The following is a 16,456-nucleotide window of genomic DNA, read 5'->3' as shown; positions in this document are numbered from 1 at the left end:
GAAAAAAGCATAAAAGAATTACAAAAAAAAGAAATAAAATTTCACAAACAAACAGCATAGTTTTCCAACAAGAAAATTCAAGACAATCTACAAATAGTTTAATACTTCTAAGAAAGTTCAGCAAGTTGCCAAATACAAAATCAAATAACAAATAAACAGTTCTATATTCCATTTATGTAACACAACCACCTTAAAAAGTACAAGGGAACAGCAATCCTGTTTTCACAGGAATCCAATTATTAAGTACCTTTGAATAAATTTAATGCAAGATATATAAGATAATTATGGAGAATTGCACAGTGCAGAGGAGTCAGAATAATCTTTAAGAAGATAGGCGATTCACCCTACCTGATAGCAAGTATCATTAAAAAGTAATAGAGTTTAGGAACTTTGCTATTTAGAATAGGGTTAGAAAAAGACATCTGTGGGATCGATTTGACCATATGAAAAAGATGCGCACATGTGTAGGAACTTAACATATGGCAAAAAGAAATAAACTAGGATCTCTACTTCATACCACATACAAAACATTTATTTACATTTAAAACCTAATGCAAAAGCAAAACTTTATAACTTTCAAAAAAACGTGAAATATTGTCATTAAGTTAGAGCAGTCTTGAGAGAAGCAATAAGGGAGAAGTTGAAGACATAAACAGTATTTATGAATTTATAATTCATAAACAGTAAAAAATTTTATAAAACCATAAACTGGGAGGAAAATAGTTACATCATAAATATGTATTAATAAGAACCTTTTGATATCCAGAATTTTACAAGATTTAAATAGAAACTCTACAAATAATAAAAAGGCAAACCCAATGTGAAAATGGGCAAAAGTATTTATAGGCAAGTCAAAAAATTGAACAGGTGTGGCTAATAAATATATAAAAGACTTCCCTTTGTATTCAAGTAAACAAAGCAGAGACATCATTTCACACCATCACATTGCAAAATTTAAGAATGCAAATAATTCTGTATTTTGGAAACCAAGTGGAGCAAGAAAACTTCTTATACACTGTTGGTAGGAATGTAAAATTTTACAACCAATGTTTTGAGAGCAATTGAACCATATCCTGTGAAGTTGAGAAAGTACTTACAGATATTACCCAGATATTTCACTTCTAAAGACTCTCTCTGAAATGTACCCAAGAACATATGCACAAAATGTTCACTCCAACTTTATGAGTATAATAAAAAAGAAAAAATAAATATTTATAGATGGAAATGATAAACACATATATAGGAGTTAAAATGAATAAGAGACACATGAATTAAAATAGTTAAATCTCAAAGCATAATGTTAGCAGAACTTGAAATTTGCAGTTTATAACATTTACAAAATTAAAAAAAAATCAACTTATTTTTTAGAACCGTTCAGGTTCACAGCAAAATTGAGAGAAAGGTATGGAGATTTCCAATATGCCCCTTACCCCCCTACATGCAAAGCCTTCCCCATATTCAATATCTACCACCAGAGTGATACATTTGTTACACTTAAAGAACCCACATGGACACTTCATATCACCCAAAGTTTACTCTTGGTGTTGTACATTCTGTGGATTCAGACAAATTTATAATATAGGTATCCACTATTATCATAACACACAGAGTAGTTTCACTGCTAAGAAATTTTATAAAAGATTTCATATACAATTTTAAACTCTACAAAACCATGAAATCTATCTTATTGTGCATAACTAAGTAGGTCACGTACATTTAAATGTATGGATTGGTTATGGTGTGTTCTGATTCAGTATAGTCTACACACACACACATACACAAACACAGAAGTCAGGAGGTATTTTTCATCTTTGTATTTCCAGTGACAAGCAGAAGGCCTGGTAAAACTTAGGAACCTCATGATGTATGTTTTAAATTAAAACCAACAATAGCCTATTTAATAACAAAAGCAAATATTTCTTCCCTTGCACTCTATTTTGTTGCCATTGTTAATAAATGAGCCCTGTAACTGACAAAATTTAAGAGAATCTCACTGGGGAGAAAGACTGTCCTGAAATTAGGTTTTTAAATAGCACTGCAGTTACAAAGGAGACAAACGCGACAGGCCATTTCTGTCCTCATTTGCTGGTACTCTCAGGTCTGAGGGACCTTTCTCAGTTTCTAAGTCAACACAAATCAAACATAATCACACTAGTTTGTCCTTTATGTTTCACTGCCCAAGTATCACACTATTACCCAATGTCCTTTGGGCTAGAGCTAGCAGCTTTTTATCTTGGTATCTAAGACAGTTTGGTGATACACCTCGTATTAGAGTCCAAACTAATCACAGTGCTACACAGAGGTAAGGTCATCCTAGCTTTAAATGCTAATTGTTCTGCTAACAGTCTTCATTTACAACAATTTTTAAAGGCCATGCGTATGTAGTATTTAGTGCACAAGTCAGACATATATTTGTTAATTGAATATCTCAAATAAGGTATTACTTGAACAATAAAAAATCCTAAAGGAAGTCAAATATGAAAATTGTCTTCTAAGAGGAGGAGCAGAGTTTCTTAGATTACAATAGAACACATAAAAGCAAATTGAAAAGTGCAAATCTAGGCCCCATTTCTGCTTCTCTTTCCCTGCCCTTTCTTTTGAATTAATAAGACCTTTACTTTCCTGTCACAGAGTTACATATAGGTTAATGTCTACAGGGTCATTTTTTGCCAGCTGAGAAGCATGCGTGTCTTCTATAAGCTTAGTGGAAAAAAAACCAAAAAAAACCTGTTTTTATGTTACAATGTTTCCAGTTATCTTTCAGGCACAATATTTATGTGTTTTATTTTTTTTCTCTTAATTGTTTCTAAGTTGTCTAGTCCCCATATATGTATCTCTATATAAATATGTGTACACACATATTTATACATGTATCTAGATATGTATACATAGATATGTGTATATCTATTCACATACACACACATACGTATGAAAGCTAGTCTACAGTGTCTAGATTTTCCTTCGGAAAGCACTTTCCCATTGCAGCAGTTCCGATAGCAGGAGCTTATTATAACATAACTTGATCAAGTGTTGCAGAGTCGACTTTGGAAATACATTTTCTGGAGTTTTATCCTGCTTATTAGTGGTCCTCCAGGTGTGAGGGTAATTCCTCAAGTGTTGAAATTACGTGAAGGGCCTTTGACTTAGCAACGTTGGCAGCAGCCAGAGGGAAGGCACACAGATGCTTTTGCACTGGGCATAATGTCGTGGCCCCCTGCCAGGAGAATGCATTTGCCATTCAGAATGTTTCACGTCTCCTACAGAACCATTTGCCAAAAAAGTATGATTGTTTGTAGCAAGTATTTAAGGGATATTTGAGGGCTCAAATATCACTAAGACTTTAAAACAGAAAATAAAACAAAAATAATACCTTCATGGGTCTTTTTTTTTTTTTTTTTTTTGCTCAGGTTTCTAGAATGAATATTTCTTATTTTAAGTTTTTGTGAGCTATTAGCAGTAGGCAATCCATCAGGACACACTTGCTGCACTTTGACTTCACGCACAACTGAAGGACAAATTGCTTGCTTAGTCATTTCTCACCAACAATGTGGAGAAGAAGCCTGTAGTTGGCAGATGCCATCATGGTTAAGGAAGGAAACAGATGGTCACTAGCATTTATCCAAGCCTCTGACTTATCAAGCACTGTACTAACTACATTCTCCATCTAATTATTTCCTCACTTCATTTCTGTGCTGTGGGAATCTCTTTTTGGAGGTGAGAAAACTGAGCCATATAGGAATTGTCATATGCTCCAGGTTTACACACCTAATATATGCTAATATTGGGGTTAAATAAAATAAAACACAGCAAAACCCTTGTCCTATAAGTATTGGTGTTGTGCTACAAACTATTGGAATGTAACAATTTTAAAAATTTTGAGGTTTTTTTTTTTTTGTAAATGAGATCATAGAAATATAGCAGATTTTGAAATCATAAAGTATGACCTAGAATCAATGTTCTCTTTTTCCACTGGAGTGGGTATCCCTGATATGTGTGGATTAACACACATACATACACATATACATTTTACATATGCATATACACAAACTATATAAAATTATATATATGTGAAACAAATAATAAGGCAGGTTTATAGGAGTGTTGATGAATAGTACATCAAAACAGCTCAATTATTTCAAGTCATATGAATAATCTTTCTATTAACATGCTGGTAACCACCCATTTTAAGTATAGTAATAGATGAAATTGAGAACATTAAGATACATTGAAGATGAGCTTGATAAAAATTTAAATATATTCATGTGTTTCAACATGTACTAAAATTTATATTACATTTAATATGAATTAAGTGGTATGTGCTTGCAGGTTAAAGAAAGACAAGGCTGTGTTTATTTTCCTTGAACTTCATTACTGAAAGCTAATGATCTTCTATTCTATTTTATTACACCCTGCAGTTTTTTGAGAAACCCATAATTTCTAAGTAGCACCACTAATTAACTAGATGCTTTTATTTGCATACAAATAATAGTTACTGTAATCTGTTCATCTTTATATAAGAAACAGCACATTGCAGTGATCGATTCCTTTTCAATTTGATAAACTGGTTTTCTATAACTCCCCAGGTGTAACATATTAAATAAGGCATATAAGAGCTTATTTTAAAACATGTATAAATGAGTACTAGCCAGGAAAAAGGCTTGAGTAATATAGGGTGTGGAAATTTAATGACATTAAAGCTTGAGCTTTGCATTTTTGGGGGTGAGAGTGTGTGAAGATGAAGGGGAGATATGGTGAAAAGACAGCATTTTAAGGAGTCCTTCTAGACCTCATCAACAGAGTCAGCATTAATTGGCACTACTTGCTGCTTGCATAAATGCTGTGGGTCTTGTGTAAATAAGAAAAAGAGGCTTTTAAAATTCCGATTTCAACTCATGACTTAGAATTTAATGAAACTGCTCAAGTTCAGCACTTTAATCTCACAAATTGGTTTATCACAGCCTAGTGGCCACTTCTTGTTTTATAATAAGCACAACAACAAATATCTATGAACACTTAGAAAATTAAACCAAGGGAAGTATATGCAATTCTGAGCTCATTAGAAGCAATTCATATTTTCATCTGTCTCATTAGAGAGGTTTTTATGAACTGAAAAAATGTACTTTTGTACTTGTGTTTTTTTTAATTTTCAGGCCAGCTGGTAGGAGCAAAGTTTTCTCATTATTGCCAAACAATATACATATATACTTTTAAAACATAACTTACAATTGAATGAGCAGAAAAGAAAGGCAATGAAGAAATTCAGAATAGTGAGGGTATGATAAGACAAACTATTGCTGTAAAATAGGCAATTTTCAGTGACTTCTTCTGCTTTATAATTCAGAGATTTGATTCCACATTTTGAAGATCTTATATCTGCAAGAACAATTGGCATTCTGTACAAAAATCATGAAGTAAAAAATTGAAAAAAAAATACTAACATGGTATTTGTTAATGATCATTGCTTCAATCTAATATAATTTTAACTGTATTACATATAGCATTTGGCCTTTGATAGCAGGTATAGGAAAGTTTCTTCTGTATTTCTGCCACATAAAACCAAAAGTGAGCATTGTGTGTGTGTGTGTGTGTGTGTCGCGTAAGTCTGTTGCAAGGCAAAAATTATTATATTTGGGTCTGACCATAATAGACATTTCTAAATGATGCCTGGTTCTTATTCATCTTTAAAATAAATAATAACATATCTATTGAGGTTATATTTAGATCTTTGATTCTAATAGTAACAAGCAATGTCATTTAAGTCTCAGCACGGCTTAAGGGTGCCCCTTCATATTGTTTATCGTGAGCTCCTTTGAGCTAGAATATTATTGGAAAACCTTAGCAACTGATAAAATAATCGAATGCTTATTGATTTCAAACTCTACCTTGTAAATGCTTGAATTATGTATATCGAATCAGACTGACTTATTACCTAAGTTACTTCTGGCCTGTAATAGTTCTCTTGAGACATTGCAGTGTTTTGGGAGAAGAACTGTGATTCATGTTGGTGTTACCTTAACAGAATAGTGAACCAAGTCAAGTCTCCTTCCACTAATTACAATTCCCTTCTTCATTATGAGCTTAACTTTTCACTTGTAAGGTGGCTGGAGAAGGAGGAAACAAAAGAAGTATTTTCCAGTCCCTAGTTCATGCGCAAACACAAGACTTTAGCTGGATATTGACCTCGCTTTACCCATCCCCCTCTACTCCAGTCCCAATACCTGTTTCTTTTCAGGGATCCACTTCACCCCATTGTGAACCACTGCTAATATTGTATGCTCTCCTCAAATAAAGATTCAGTATATAACAAAATCTGAAACATTCAGTTTCTCTGTTCTAGAACTTTGAATCTTGAAAGGATTAACCTAAGCGCAGAAGATTAAGGAAAAAAAAATGTTGCTGTATCATCACAATTCTGTCAATGGAAATATTGCCATTTATTTCTACTACCTGGATTCCTGCAATCACCCTGGTTCCTGACCAGGTTTTTTAAGCTATCTCTTTCATTCTTTCAAATATCCTAAATCTTTGCTACAAATTCAATTTTAGCCGCACTTTTAGTCAGTTGCTGTTGCTTGTACCCAGAGCACGCTGACTAACATACACAAGAGATAACTAACTGTAACTACACCACCATAGAACTCTTATCAACAAAAGAAGGCCAAGTTGTTATCACCAATCAAATCAGGTTGGTGCATGAAGTGAAATGAATTAATCATCCCAGGAAAGTTGATGTCTGATACACTTTACCTCTAATATCTTAAGATGTTTGGAGTTTTTTGCCTAGACCCCAGATCAGGGGTCCTCAAACTTTTTAAACAGGGGACCGGTTCACTGTCCCTCAGACTGTTGGAGGGCCGTTGGAGAGTGTGGCACACATTCCACACATGAGCACTGTGGGCCCAGGACGAGTGGGCTGCTAAGCAGGACAGGCAGCTGTGGCAAAAACACCTGGTGGGCTGGATAAATGTCCTCGGCGGCCCACATGTGACCCTCGGGGCAGTAGTTTGAGGACCCCTACCCCAGACAAATGGCAATCCCTTGGAGGTCATGTACAGCATGGCTTCTTATCATGATTGCCATGTAACCAAATCCAATCCATTACTAAAGGGTCACAGTTTTTAGCTCCTCGAGGGAAGATTTCCTGACTATTATAATGAGGAATTCAAGAGAGGGAGAATATAGCAAGAAGAAGAAAACTTTGCCCAGCTGTTGCTAGGCAATTACATAAATTAACTTTTCTAGAATCTATTTAGATCTCAGGAAAATCAGCAAGGAAAAATCAAACAACCCTATGAAAACAACAAACATGAAAAAATGCTCAACATCTCTAATCGTCAGAGAAATGCAAATCAAAACTGCAATGAGATATCACTTATCTCCAGTAAGAGTGGCCTTTATCAAAAAGTCCCCAAATAATAAATGTTGGCGTGGATGCGGAGAGATAGGAACACTCCTACACTGCTGGTGGGACTGCAAACTGGTTCAGCCTCTGTGGAAAACAATATGGAGATACCTTAAAGTGATACAAGTAGATCTACCATTTGATCCAGCAATTCCACTACTGGGCATCTACCCAAAAGATCAAATGACACTCTACAAATGGGACACCTGCACTTGAATGTTTATAGCAACACAGTTCACAATCACAAAGGTGTGGAAACAACCCAGGTGCCCATCAATACATGAGTGGATTAATAAAATGTGGTATATGTATACCATGGAGTACTATTCAGCTTTAAGAAACAATGGTGATATAGCACCTCTTGTATATTCCTGGATAGAGCTGGAACCCATTCTACTAACTGATGTATTTCAAGAATGGAAAAACAAGCACCACATGTACTTGCCAACAAATTGGTATTAACAGATCAACACTTAAGTGGACATATAGGAATAACATTTATCAGGTGCCAGGTGCATGGGCATGGGCAATATATGTAACCTTAACATTTGTACCCCCATAATATGCTGAAATTAAAAAAAAAAGTGGGCAAAGGACATGAACAGCAACTTTCCAAAAGAAGACAGAATAATGGCCAAGGAACATATGAACAAATGCTCAACATCTCTAATCAGGGAAATGCAAATCAAAACCACAGTGAGATATCACTTATCTCTAGTGAGAAGGGCCTTTATTAACAAGTTGCAAAACAATAAATGTTGGTGTGGATGTGGAGAGATAGGAACACTCCTAAATTGCTGGTGGGACTGTAAACTAGTTCAACCTCTGTAGAAAGTAATATGGAGATACCTTAAAGTGATATAAGTTGATCTACCATTTGATCCAGCAATCCCATTACTAGGCATCTACCCAAAAGAACAAAAGTCACTCTATGAAAAAGACACCTACACTCGAATGTTTATAGCAGCACAATCCACAATTGCAAAGATGTGGAAACAACCGAAGTGCCCATCAATACATGAGTGGATTAATTAAATATCGTATATGTATACCATGGAGTACTATTCAGCTATAAGAAACAATGGTGATATAACACCTCTTGTATTTTCCTGTCTAGAGCTGGAACCCATTCTATTAAGTACCCCAAGAATGGAAAAGTAAGCATCACAATATTATGAGTTAAACATTAATATCTTTATTTTATAGATGATAAAATTTATGTTCAAAGAACTTAAAAAAATAAATTGCCAAATTTTTCACCACTAGTTGATATTTGAGATTTCATTTGAATCAGATTTTTCTGATTGTAAGGCTCATTTCATTTGTATCAAACTGCACTGTTAGAAATATATACATACATATATATATATACACACATATGCACACATATTTGTATGTATATATATATACATGCATATGTATATGTATTGTACCTATAATAGTAAATGATTTAAGAATGTAACCTTCAATACTATCTCAAAGAAGAACTTGTATACATAATTATTGATATGTAAACTTCATTTATCATCTTCCACTCTAAATCATTGGATCAAGACCCACTTTTCTTGCCCAGATTTAGATAACCTTAAATGAATAATAATGACTATGAATTTTAATAATTATCTATTTATTTGAATAAAATTAAAGTTAGATTACATGCTGTGTTATCTATTCATTTATTTTTCTGAAAATATTGCAGGACAACATAAAGAACACAAACCTTTCTATTTCCCCATCATTACTGAGTGACTTCCCCTAATCCATGTCCTCTAGGAACCTCAGAATATGAAAATATTTGAAAGTAATTTCATTGCATATGTAATTCATTAGCTGAGGTCATACTGGAGTAGGGTGGGTCCTTATTCCATTAGGATTGATGTCCTTAAAAGAAAAAGAGAAGAGACCCAGATACAAACATACACAGGAGGAAGAATGGTACTTGAAGTTGGAGACAGAGGTTGAATTTACCTGCAAGCCAAGGACTGCAAAGGATTGCCAGAAAACACCAGAAATTAAGGGAAAGCTATGGAACACATTCTACCCTAGAGAATTCAAAGACAGCATGGCCCTGTTGACACTTAATTTTGGATTCATAGCTTCCAGAACTATGAGATAATATAGTTCCATTTAAGCCAGAAATGTGTTAATCCATGCAGTTTGTGGGGCTTTGTTAGAACAACTCTGAGAAACTAATGCAGCCTTAACACATTGTTATGGATTTTTCTTCTATAATCCAGGTACACAACTTTGAGTATACCAAAATGAACCATACAGGGCTCCTGTCCTCAAGGATCCTTCATTAATGGTTTTCACCCCTACTGCCAAAACCCAATTAGGATGCTAATTGCTAAGTGTAATATGGACTAAAGCAGAGAATATTATAAGACAGTACATGGAGGGGGCATGGGCAATATACATAACCTTAGCATTTGTACTCCCATAATATGCTAAAATAAAAAAAATAAAAATTAAAAAAACAGAATTACCTTTAAAATTAAAAAGAAAAAGACAGTACATGACTTGGCAAATACTCTTTTACCTGGATGCATGACAGTACCTGGCAAATGGATGAATAGATAGATGAATCAATAAATAAGGCAATCAATGATTGAAAGTAAACAAGAAATAAATATCTCACTAACCTCCTCCAGAAAAGGAAAGAATTTCCAAGCTGACAGCGGAAAGAAGTAATTAGTAGAAAGAATTATTCTGAGTGATCTAAACAAAGAATAAGCAAGTGAGGAAGATAAAAATATATTCCAGGTAAAGTAGCATCTTCAAGGTTAGAGAAGTTTGAAACCACAGAATTCTTTTGAGAATTATAAATATTTCATCATGATTGGAGCACAAGATATAGTCTGTATATGTGCTGAGGGGTGGAGGGTGTATTTTCAAGAAAAAAGATGAGAAGAAAATTGAATACATTTATATGTCTTGCTAAAGAGACTATACAGTTTTATCCTGAAGACTACTGGAGTCACTAGAAATGTAAGCAACAGATAGCATTGGCATGTTTGTATTTTGAAAAAGAATATTCTTTTCAATAAATCTTTACCTCCACTGGTTTGAATGGGAATCTGTTCTCCTGGAATACTAATGAGGTGGGCAATCCCCCATTTCAGCCAGGGCCTCTGCTGTTTGCTACTGGAAGCCTCTTTGTGCTTCTTATGGTTACATTTTGAAATTTCAGAGACAGCCTGAGCTTTTGCTTGTTAATTCTCCATATAGGTCCCTGGATGTTGTCCATCTTTGCCATTACTCAGATTCCATCACACTTCCTTGACCCTAGATTCTTGTCCTTTTAGATCAAATTTCCTGTATCCACGTCTGTTCTATTACTTCTGAGATGGGTGGAGATGAAAGGGTAGAATGAAAGCCAGGTAATCTGGAGACAGCATATAAATCTGCCTGAGAAATACTGCCTAACATCAAACACGTAATATCCCAGTCCTCGAATCCCAACATAAGTTAACAACAAATCTTTCATTATGTTTACGAAATACGTTAGTAAACAAGTATAAATTGAGTGCCTACTGTATACCTACCTCATGACACTATCTACATCGGCAGGGAACTGCAGAATTTGTAGCACGTGAAGATAATTTGGGTGTCAGTTGGAAGTCTGCCCAGGATTGAAAGCCTGCTATTGCTCTAAAATGTCACCTGGGACCAGGTCATCAATCTACCCACCTTTCCTGAATGGCTTTGATGCCGATCCGTCTGGTTTCCCTGAGTATTAAAGTAATGGGCTCCTGGCTCTATTTCAGCTCTGTCAAAATAGCTGCCGAGGCGTTCTATTGCCTTCCTACAAGGATTTAATCTACTCCCAGTTCCCTGACACATTATAAGGAGGGAATCTGTTTTCTCTGTCACTTTTCCTTTCTCAGCTGGGTCTGCACCAGAACATCTTTGCTTTGGATAAGACAGTGCAGAGTTGCAACGAACGCCGGTGTTCTCATCCGTGCTATGAGTTGTCTAACTTAATCGTCTTGTTTCCCTACACCCCCGAGGCTTTCTCTGTGATGCTTCTGTAAGGAGGACCTGGAATAGATCCTTGCACAACTTATTTTCACTTTCTCTGTGGAGTGTTTGACCCCTAAAGAGACAATGGTGCTTCTTGTGCACCTGCAAAATTACAACGTGTAATATCTGTACAATTCTTGTAATATATTTTATTTGTTACTTCTATCTCTTTTTTCTACTGTGCAATAAACTCTTTGGTGATAGAACTTGCACTTCAGGAGTAATATTAATAACAAAAATATCCATGGAGTGCTTACTCTGGGACAATTTACTAAATGTGTTTTGTCTATTATCTTGTATCCTCACAACAAATGTGAGGTTGTGTATATTTGTGTGTTTGTTTTGTTTTTAATTCTGTTTTTGTTTTTTTTTTTTCAGATGGCACAGACATTTAGGAATGTGTGCAAGTCTAAATTCACTCCCAGTCTAGCAGATGCCACAGGCTTCTTTCTCTCTGCCTCCGTTTCACTTTAGTTCCCTGACAACAAAGCACGTTTGCCAAGCAGCTTTGATTATCAGAATCAATCCTCACAGAACCCTATTTTATGGATGAAAACACAGAAGCTCACAGATGTTTAGCCATTTCACTAAAGTTACGCAATGGGTTAGCTATGAAAGCAAAGCCCAGATGCCTCAAAACCTGTGTTCTTGTTCACTCTGTGAATACTGACTTCTCTCCCTGGTTTTCTTTTCTAATGCAAGAGTCCAGCCCACGGACAGACAGAAGAAAAACATTGGTGAAATAGTTTAGTTGGTTACTGTTTATTTAAAACTCATTTAGAATGAAATTAAACCACTCTTCTCAGAAAAGAAACACTTTGATATCCTATCATTTTTGTCTGCTTGGTCGGTGTGTGTGCATGTGTCTGTGTGAGCGTGTACTTTGTAAGTCTTAAGACCATCAGCAAATTCCATTTTCCTGGATATAATCATTATCCAGGGACTAACAAGTAAGTGATCAATAAGTCTAAATTTGGTGACTGTTGCTTGAAAGGCTGAGAGAAGCATGCCTCTCCCTTTGCATATTGTCAACATCGAACTATGAAACCTTGGACTGCTGTAGTCACACACACTTTCAAACAGCACTGATACCAGAAAGACAGGTAAGATGAGAGATCTGCAGATAATGGAGTCAGAGCACCTATGTTAGATGAACAGTGGAAACTCACCTCCCGCTAGAATTCCAGTGACACACACTGACACATTTCCTTATGGTTTAAGCCCATTGATTTGAGTTTTCTATTATTTGACACAGAAAGCATCCTAATTAACATGTTTACAGAACTGAAATTCATACTCCAGCTCTGGCAGACACTAGTCATGGAATTTGAGCTTAACCTAATGAGGTCTCAGCTTCTCCTCAAAAAATGGAACAACATTTCTACCTAAATTGGTTGGTGTGAGCATGAGGTAGGATAACATACAGCAAACACTCATCAAACAATCTGTGATTATGTAGCCGATAAATTGCTTGATATTAATTAAGTTGCTTGCCTATTCCTTTTATTTCCTGCCACGTGAAAAAATAATGAACACAGAATCATTGGGCATATACCTTATCCCCAGCACTGCGCTAAGGGCTTTACATTTATCAATTCACTTAATCCCAGTTCCAGTCATAATAGAGATGGGTTCTATTTTCACCTCTTTTTTTATAGATCAGAAAATTGTGCTTCAGAAATGTTATTTCCCAAACTCTTGGGACACTTACTCCTTCTTTGTAAACCAGAGACTATGAAAATACTATAACAAAAGGGAAATATTTGAAAAAATATTGCCATTAAAAAATGTGTTCCAGTGAATACTAGCCTTTCAAAATGCGCAGCCAAAAAGGATGCATGCTATAAAACATCTAATAAAAATTATAAAATTAACCAACTAAGTTTATTATTAAGTAGGAGTTGCTATAGTGCAGTGGAAAAGAGATTTGACTCTGGAGGAAGTTCAAGATGTTGCATTTACAAGGTAAAAGTGTGTGGGAAAGTCATCTATTCATTCTTTTTTTTATTTTTTTAATTGAGACAGAGTCACACTCTGTTGCCCTGGCTAGAGTGCCATGGAGTCAGCCTAGCTCACAGGAACCTCAAATTCCTGGGCTCAATCTCTCGAGTAGCTGCAACTACAGGTGTGTACCACCACGCCTGGCTAATTTTTTTCTATTTTTAGTAGACACAGGGTCTCATTCTTGCTCAGGCTGGTCTCGAACTCCTGAGCTCAAGCGATCCTCCTGCCTTGGCCTCCCAGAGTTCCGGCATTACAGGCATGAGCCACTGCGCCCAGCCCATCTATTCATTCTTATTCTCTATAAAATGGGGACTGTAATTAAATCCCAGTCTCACTCTACAGCAGTCTACCAAGGGAAAACTGCACATACAACACAGAGCAAATGTCCAGGAATATCTACATACTCAATAAATGCTATCATTATAATTATTGTATTAATTAGAAGATATATTCTCACTCTTAATATACTGCCTTTTCAGTAAAACATATATTTGTGACTACAATGAAAGTAAAATAAACGTGCAGCTATTGATTGAACAATCATTGTTCATGTAGACACAAAGGAGTAGGCAGAATTCTTGAAAAAATTTTACCTGGAAATAAAGAAGAAAATAAAATACAATTTTATCTATGAAAGGTATGGAAAAGTACTTAAGGAAAAAACACAGGCATGTAAACTATATTCTCTGAAGAGTACTTTTAAGATGTCAATTGTATTTATTTTTTTCAGAAAACATTTTTGTGACAAAATGGCTTTTGCCTTTCAATTTCCTCAGTGCTAGTGTTGCTGTCTGAGTGTGTACTGTTTTATTGAAAGTATACATTATACACACCATTTTCTGAATGAGGGGGCATCAGAGAATAATAGAAATCTCATAGGTCTTAGGAAGCTGACTGGTACTCGGATACATTCAGACAGATTGTATAACATCCTTTAAAAAGATAAAAATTGTGATACTTGTTGGAATCATGTGAGATTCTCTCACATTCTCCTTTAGGATTTTTGTTGTTGTTTTTCATACTCCTTTAGCTATTAAAGAATCTTATTAACCTCTGTATTTTCATAGTCTTGCAGAGTTCTTTTCACATTTCACACGCTTAATAATTGTCTTCCATTAAATAGAATGAAAGACAAGGACTGAAATATTTTCTTCTACCTCCATGGCATGACTCATGGGGCCAAACAGGCTTAAAGGCCCCCAAAAGTTCTATACTGAGCTCCAATCAGGTTTTCACTTTTCTTCTCTGACTGCCAAACTTGGCATGATCAATTCTTTCCAATTCCTTCATGGTGACAACTAAGAAGTCGTAAAACGTAAAGATGAGTTGTAAAATGTCCAAAGTGAATCCTCAGAAATTGAATTTTTCAGTGCATTTCCAGCATAGCTGATTTTTAGGCACAAATCAAGATGAAGGTTTTTTCCTAATGATTTCTTTTACATTGTGGGTGTCCTGCTCACTTCCTAGAAATGGTTTACTTTTGCCTGACAGTGTGACTGGATGGCTTGACCAGCCTGCATCCCTGTCATCTTGCCTTCCCTGGGTAATTATAATATTCTGCTTATCAGTGGCTTCTGCTTAGGAAGAGACGGGCAAAGAGTCGCTGATCACCAATGAGGACCTGGCACCTTCAAATACAAAACGATGAGCTTTCAGACAACCTTAGTTCCCTTCAGTGATCCTCTGTATCAGTCTGCCTCTCACAGCATCTCATCTCTCCTTCCGAATGATTTTCAGGACTCCTATGGTTTCCATTCCCATCTGGAAGCTGATGATTCCCATCTTTTTCTTCTTGTCCCTTACTTGCTTCTACTGAAAAAAATAGACCCCATATATACATGAAATCCATCTCCAAATTCAGCATTTACCACACAGGAGTCTTCATCAAAAACAGTCAAAATTGTGAAAAATACTCCTTTCATTTTATGTGAAAAAATTTTTAAGAGCACCAAGAGGTAACCAAACTAGGTCTCTTTGAATGATCATCGATGGCTCTTTCCCATCTGGTGCCCATGCTGTATGGCCCCGATTCCTGTTGATTCTATGAGGTTTCTTATCCGACTACACATGCACATCATCATGTCCACTCCTTGCAATCAATCTTTGAAAGATGCATGTTCATTCCCTTACCAATGAGACAACTAAAGTGGGCCCAAGCTCCTTTGATGAGTTAAGTGGCGGAACCACAATTTGTTTTCAAGTCTGGCCAAGATGATAGATGATATAATTTGATATGCATCAGTGTCACCGTTTTTTGATTAGGAAGATACATTTTAAATAATTTCAGTTCTATGCTTGTGTCATTCTTACCCGTTTCATCCGGTCATGTGGGCTATATCTAACCGTTGTTGATGAATGAATGTTTAAAGGTGTCCTAAAGAACTGCCTTGAAATTACCGGCTCTCTTGCCTGCCTAGAGGTGATTACAGTGTTTCCAAAAGAAATTAAAGAGATACATTTCCCCTACTTAAGTGACCCAGGCACCCCTAGGAGGGAAGTTAGTCCGCTTAACATACTTCAGGGGCTGCTGAATTATTTGCACTGCACTACAAGGTCGCTATAATTCCTCTCTAGCTATCAATTGTTTGACAATGGGGTGTCATCCATCAGCCTGTAACTTTCATTGCCGAGCGCATTCTATTTTTATATACCCATGAACTCACACATTTAGCAGAGACAGGAAGACGTCTTTCTCTATAGGGTAAGCAATGAATTGTGTGTTTCATCTGTAATACGTTATTTTACAACATATTATTCAGAAATATCCTTTGCCACAGACAAAAAAGACTTTGAAAAAAATTATAATATATTCCGCCTTAAAAACTGTTTTTTTCTATGAAGGTTTTCTACAGAGAGAGCAGATTGAAAAAAAATGCCTTCTATTCTGCCATTTTATAAAATATGTCTCAGCAAATAGTCATAAATCTGTCAGATATTGCAACCCAGTTTGGTATTATACACTAGGAAAATGAACTCAATAGCAATATAATCTTACTTTCCAATATAACTGAACTTGGGGAAAATATT

This window comes from Microcebus murinus, chromosome 20, assembly GCF_040939455.1.
Source record: "Microcebus murinus isolate Inina chromosome 20, M.murinus_Inina_mat1.0, whole genome shotgun sequence".
NCBI lineage: Eukaryota > Metazoa > Chordata > Mammalia > Primates > Cheirogaleidae > Microcebus > Microcebus murinus.
Note: the sequence above shows the minus strand (reverse complement) of the source record.